Source organism: Acomys russatus, chromosome 11 (assembly GCF_903995435.1).
Source record: "Acomys russatus chromosome 11, mAcoRus1.1, whole genome shotgun sequence".
NCBI lineage: Eukaryota > Metazoa > Chordata > Mammalia > Rodentia > Muridae > Acomys > Acomys russatus.
Window position 1 is genome coordinate 42,927,088 of NC_067147.1, and position 6,524 is coordinate 42,933,611.

At 37.8% G+C, this 6,524-nt stretch overlaps 1 non-coding gene across 1 annotated transcript; it reads left to right on the top strand.

The window, feature by feature from the left end:
- Nucleotides 1–3,425: 3,425 nt before the first annotated feature.
- LOC127196015 (U2 spliceosomal RNA) lies at nt 3,426–3,615 on the top strand. Its single transcript, XR_007831421.1, has one exon. It is a non-coding gene; the product is annotated as a U2 spliceosomal RNA (small nuclear RNA).
- The last annotated feature ends 2,909 nt before the right edge of the window (nt 3,616–6,524 follow it).

Genomic DNA, 6,524 nt, shown 5'->3' on the forward strand with positions numbered 1-6,524 from the left:
AAATGAAGAATTTTCTTGATAGATTCCACTTGCCAAATTTGTACAAGATAAGGTAAGCAAATTAAATAGTCTTATATCCTCTAAGGAAATATAAGCAGTCACCAAAAGTCTCCCAACCATAAAAAGCCCAGGTCCAGATGGATGCAGGGAAGAATTCTACCAGACATTTAAAGAAGAGCTAATACCAATATTCTACAAACTATTCCACAAAATGGAAACAGAAGGAACATTACCAAACTCATTCTATGAGGCCACAATCACCTTATTACCTAAATTTCACAAAAACCCAACGAAGAAAGATAATTTCAGACCGTTATCCCTTATGAATACTGATGCAAAAATACTCAATAAATTACTTGCAAACAAAATCCAAGAATACATTAAAAATATCCACTGTGACCAAATAGGCTTTGTCTAAGCATGCAGGGATAGTTCAATATAAGGAAATCCATCATTATAATCTACTATACAAACAAACTGAAAGAAAAAGAAATTACACAAGCATGTCCTTAGATGCTGAAAACTCACTTGACAAAAATCTAACACCCATTCATATTAAAAGTATTGGAGAGATCAGGGATACATGGCACATACCTAAACATAGTAAAGGCAGTATATAGCAAGCCTATAGCCAACATCAAACTTAATGGAGAGAAACTTAAAGCAATTCCTTTGAAATCAGGCACAAGACAAGGCTGCCCACTCTCTCCATATCTCTTCAATATATACTTGAAGTTCTACCTATAACAATAAGACAACTAAAGGAGATCAAGGAGATACAAATTGGAAAAGAAGTCAATGTATCACTATTCACAGATGATATCATAGTTTACATAGTTTACATAGTTCTAACAAGGAACACTTAAGGCTGATAAACACTTTCAGTGAAGTGGCTGGATACAAAATTAACTCACATATTTCAGTGACCCTCCTGTATACAAAAAACAAGTGGGGCAAGAAAGAAATTAGGGAAACAACACCCTTCACAATAGCCACAAAACAAACAAACAAAAAACCCAAAGTATCTTGGTGTAACTCTAACCAAGCAAGTACAATATTTGTATTAAAAAAAGTTCAAGTCTCTGAGCTCGGGTGCTCCATATTTGACCACCTCCCCTTGGTGGGGAGGTCTGGTGGCACTCAAAGAAAGAATAAGCAGACTACACTAAGATGATACGTGAGAGCCTATGACCATATAGTGGGGGAGGTGGTCCCCCTCGGTCATAGACCTAGGGGAGGGGAATAGGGTGAAAGCGGAAGGGAGGTATGAATGGGAAGATAGAAGTGATGGGATAACAATTGAGTTGTAATCTGAATAAACTAATGAAATTAAAATAAAAAACATTAAGAAAAAATTCAATGTATGTGAAATGTGATTCCACATGCCCTAAATGTTGTAGACATATTGCACCAAGAAAGTGAAAATTATTTAATTATAGTAATCTCAAAAATAAAAGAGAAGGAAATGAAATAGTAAAAAAAAAAAAAAAAAAAAAAAAAAAAAAAAAAAAAAAAAAAATTCAAGTCTCTGAAGAAACAAATCTAAGAAGATGTCAGAAGTCCTATGTTCATGGATCAGAAGGAACAATGTAGTAAAAATGGACATATTACCAAAAGCATAAAAACAGAGTGGTGGATCACAAATTTAAGACCCAGATATAGACCCACACATATATGGACACGTACTTTTTTCACAGAAAAGCCAAAACCATGCAATGAAAAAAAGATAGCATCTTCAACCAATGGTGCTTTTGTAAATAAATGTCTACATGCAGAAAACTGCAAATAGACCCATATTTATCACTCTGCACAAAACTTAAGTCCAAGTGGATCAAGAACCTTAACATAAAACCAGAAGCTTCAACTCACTGGCACAGGAGACAACTTTCTGAACAGAACACCCACAGCTCAGGCTCTAAGATCAACAATGAATAAATGGACCATAAAACTGGACCATAAAACTGGAAAGCTTCTGTAAAGCAAAAGACACTGTCAATAAAACAAAACAACAGCCTACAGACTGGTAAAATATCTTCACCAATCCTACATCTGACAGAGGGCTAATATCAAAAATATAAAGAACTCAAGAAAGTAAACACCAACAAAGTAAGTAATCCAATTAAAATTGGGATACAGAGATTAAACAGAATTCTCAACCAAAGACTGGCTGAGAAGCATTTAAATTAATACTTAACATCCTTAGCCATCAGGGAAATGCAAATCAAAACAACTTTGAGATTTGGTCTTATACCTATCAAAATGTTTAAGATCAAAAACTCAAGTGACAGCACATGCTAGTGAGGATGTAGAGAAAGGAGAAGACTCCTCGTTTTTTGGTGGGAGTGCAAACTTGTACAACCACTTTGGAAATCAATTTGGTGCCTTCTGAGAAAATTGGTAATAGCTCTACCTCCACTCCTGAGTATATACTGAAAATATGCTCCAACATACAAGGACACTTGCTCAACAATGTTCATAGTGGCATGATTTGTAATAGCCAGAAACGGAAAATAACTCAGCTGTACCTCAACTGAAGAATGGATAAAGAAACTGTGGTATATCTACACAATGGAATACTATTCAGCTATCAAAAACAAGGACATCATGAAATTTGCAGGCAAATGGGTGGAGCTGGAGAAGGTCATCATGAGTGAAGTAACCCAGACCCAGAAGGACACTCATGGTGTATACTTACTTATAAGCAGATATTAGCCATATAATACATAAGATAATAATACTACAATCCACAGACCTAAAAGAACTAAGTAAAAATGTGGACCCTAAGGAGGATGCTTAATTCTCATTCAGAAGGGCAAATATAATAGAGAGCAGAAGCAGTTGAAGCGATGGAACAGGACAGGGGTCTACCATAGTTGTCCCCTGAAAGACTCCACCCAGGCGCAATCAAAGCAGAAGTTGCATCTCACAGCCAAACTTTGGGCAGAGCCTAGAGAGTTCTATGAAAGAGTGGTAGAATAGAAGGTCCAGGAGGAGACAGGAGTATCACAAAAAGACAACCAGAACCAACAAATATGAGCTCAGAAGGGGCAGGAGGAGGCTGATGCACCAAACAAGGACCATACATGGAGAGGATCTAGGTTCCCCATTCAGATGTAGCTGATAGTTAGTTCAGTCTCCATATGCGTCCTCTATTAGGGGGAGCAGGAGATGTCCCTCCCATGGACTGTGTTTCCTGCTCTTTCATCACTTCTCCCTGGTAGGGCAACTTATCATGCGACAGAAGATGATGCAGACAGTCCTGATGAGACTTGGTAGGCTCTGGTCAGTTGGTAAGAGAGAGAAAGGAACCCCCTCTCTGAAGACTACAGTAGAGGTGTAGAGAGAGAAAGGCAGTGAGGGGTCTACCATTGGTATGTACAGTAAATAAATTTTAAAAATATTTTAAATTTAACAAGTAAAACAAAATCGCTTTTCGGCCTTTTGGCTAAGATCAAGTGTAGTATCTGTTCTTATCAGTTTAATGTCTGATATGTCCTCTATCCGAGGACAATATATTAAATGTTTTTTGGGAGTAGAAGTTGGAATAGGAGCTTGCTCCATCCACTCCACGCATCGACCTGGTATTGTAGTACCTCCAGGGACGGTGCACCCCTTCTGGGGAATAAAAAAAAAATAAATAAATAAATAAATAAAACAATTTTCAAAGTTAAAAAATTTGGCTTACCAAGTTTAATTTCTTAAGTCAAATTGCTAGGAATATCTCTTTTCATCCTTTTACCCTGACATGGTATCTGTCCTGGATATTTTTGTGTGACCCTTGGATACAGCACAAGGATGGACCTAGGCAAGATGGTAGCTGTGGGGTACCTGGCAGAGAGTGCTTCTCTGTGTCAGCAGCTGACGCAAGGAATGGAGATGAGCTAGAAGGAGAGGCTTAGAGCAGGAAAGGACTGGGGGAACCAGGGTCTGATTCTGAGGTAGAGTCCCAGGCAGTGGAGGAGAGGTGGAAGTAGGGGTTCCTGCTGGCAAGCTGCTACATGACTAAGAGTAATTCTGGAGAGACCATAATGGAGGCCAGTGTGACTGCTGAGTACCCCTTATAAAAAGTCTTTTTGGGGATTGGCAGTTGACACAGAATATGTAAACGGGCTACATGGGAAAGCTAAGAGGATATGTAGGAAACAGCCTAGCTAGGTCAGCACCAAGAGGCAGAGGCAGCAGGGAATGCTTAAATACTTAAATGTGCATGAAGGGGAACTTTTAAATGATTTAATAGAAATAGTATATATTTTGTGTGATAGTTAGACATTTGATTCAACAATGTTCATTCTCTTGTCATAGGCACATGTTTGATTTTGTTGATATCTATGAGGACATAATTTATTTCCAATTGGTTGTCTGAGTTCTTTTCTGCTTGTGTAAAAGTCTATCCTTATCATTGAGAAGCATTGGTGTCAAAACCAGGACTTATTTCAAACTTGACCTAAGCCAGTAATGATGTGAATAGTCCCTTGGTAGAAACAGCAAGAAATTTACCATCTGAGAGCTAAGGTATACACCAAAGCATCCTGATTCTTACTGCTTTGTCCCTCTGAGTGCCTAACATTTATTAGGCATTTAAGCTTTTAAATACACTGACTACAGTGAGAACAGCTTATTTGCTTCCCTGTTCATGTATTTTGGGTTGTGTTTGAAAATAATTTCTCTATATAAACCAAAAGATACATTATTTGGGAAAGCTTTCAGACTAACTTTGTAGAAACAAAATAGTCTTATGTGTGCTGGAACAAATAACAAAATAGTCTCTATGTAATGTGAATAAACTGCTTTATGGCCATGAAGAACATTTGTTGTGGTAAAAAGAACTCTTTGAAGTGAGAAAGACCATAGAGACAGGCATTGAAACTAGTGGAGTTGGAACGTTCACACATGTACAGCTTTGTTTTGTATGGCAGGCTGCTCTGAATCTAACAATAGGAATAAATATAGTTCTCTATCTATGTGTAAACATGTACCACCATGCTTGTATTTCCGGGCGGATTATTTGTTAGAGGTTGAGTCATCAGAGTAAATAGGAAACTAATAGGTAACATCTAGTAGTCTCAGTGCTTGAGGAACATCCTCTTGTCAGTCACTGCAGAATTGCGCATGTCGAAGGCTTTAGTACGTTCAGAGTGTTGATGAATATGGATGCATATTTTTCAATGGGTGACATGAAGGTACAATGAAGTTGGTCACAAGCTCCCTCTCCCTCTTCGTTTCCTTCTCCCTCCCTCTATTTCTTTATGAAGAGTAAATGAACTAAAGAACCTTCCTGGTAAGCTAGCCCAAAATCATTATCTATGTGTGTGTGTGTGTGTGTGTGTGTGTATTATTTCATTATCTCAAATAACAATCTATCAGCTCATCCTGAATTAACTTGATAGATCTTACAAGTAAACTTTATCTAAACTGCTTGCAATATGTTTATGCTTCTATGTTAACATATAAAATATATTGAAGTGGGGCTTGTCACCTGGTAGGAAGCCATTAACACCCCTCCTCTCCTCTTTTGCCGCCTACAGGCTCAGCTGCCCTAATAACGAGCATTATTTTAATGAATTGCTGACCACCTTATTGACTGACCTCAAACTCTGGTCAATTCTTACTAAATTGAAGTCCTTAATTTAGGATGTGTACATTGCAGCTCAGACTGAGTCGGATTCCGAACATTAATAAGGACAGTAACACCCTCCCTGCCCTCATTAGAGTCTGTCATGTCTGAGTTGCTTAATAAGAATCTATTAGTAAAAACCAGGGAAAAAATGGCATCTCAAGCCCAAGGAAAGGAAAAATTACGCTAGAGTATGTCAGTAATAGCCAAGTAATGACAAAGCAGTGAAGAAAAATCCCAGCTTCCCTGGTCCCCTGGTTTATAATAGGGCACGGCACCTAATAAGGCCATAGGAGTGTCCTGACCTAAAGAAGGACCTGTGACCTGAAGTCACCTGTGCTTTAGTAGTTCAAGGGTTAATGGAAAAGTTTAAATCTGGTAGAAATATAATCTACTGTACACAGTGGCTCATGCCTGTGCCAATCCTAGCACATGGGAGTCCGAGGTGCAAGGATTGTTGTGTGCTATGAGGTCAACCTGAGGCCCGTGGAGAGTTAAGTCTGCATGGGGCTCTGTTTCAAAACAAGAAAACTGAAAAAGAAGCAAAGGGAGAATATCCAGATCAACGTAGACATATATGATGCATGATTTTGCTTTTGGAGTTATCAACATAGTTTTAACAAAATACAGTCTGGTGACTACAAAACTCATTTTAGACAGAACTAACTTGGGACATTAACTGATGATCAACCTATTAATTTTTTTACATGAATCCTTTCCACTGATCATACATGTTACAGAAAATCATCTAGTAATGAATATTTCAACCTCCACCCTTGAAACAAATTTCAACAATATGTAATAAATACAAGACAATTCAGTTTCTACCACCATAAACAATAACACATTTTAATAATATGGAGTATTCTGATAAAATTTGCATTTATGAATTATAAAACAGGTGCTAGAG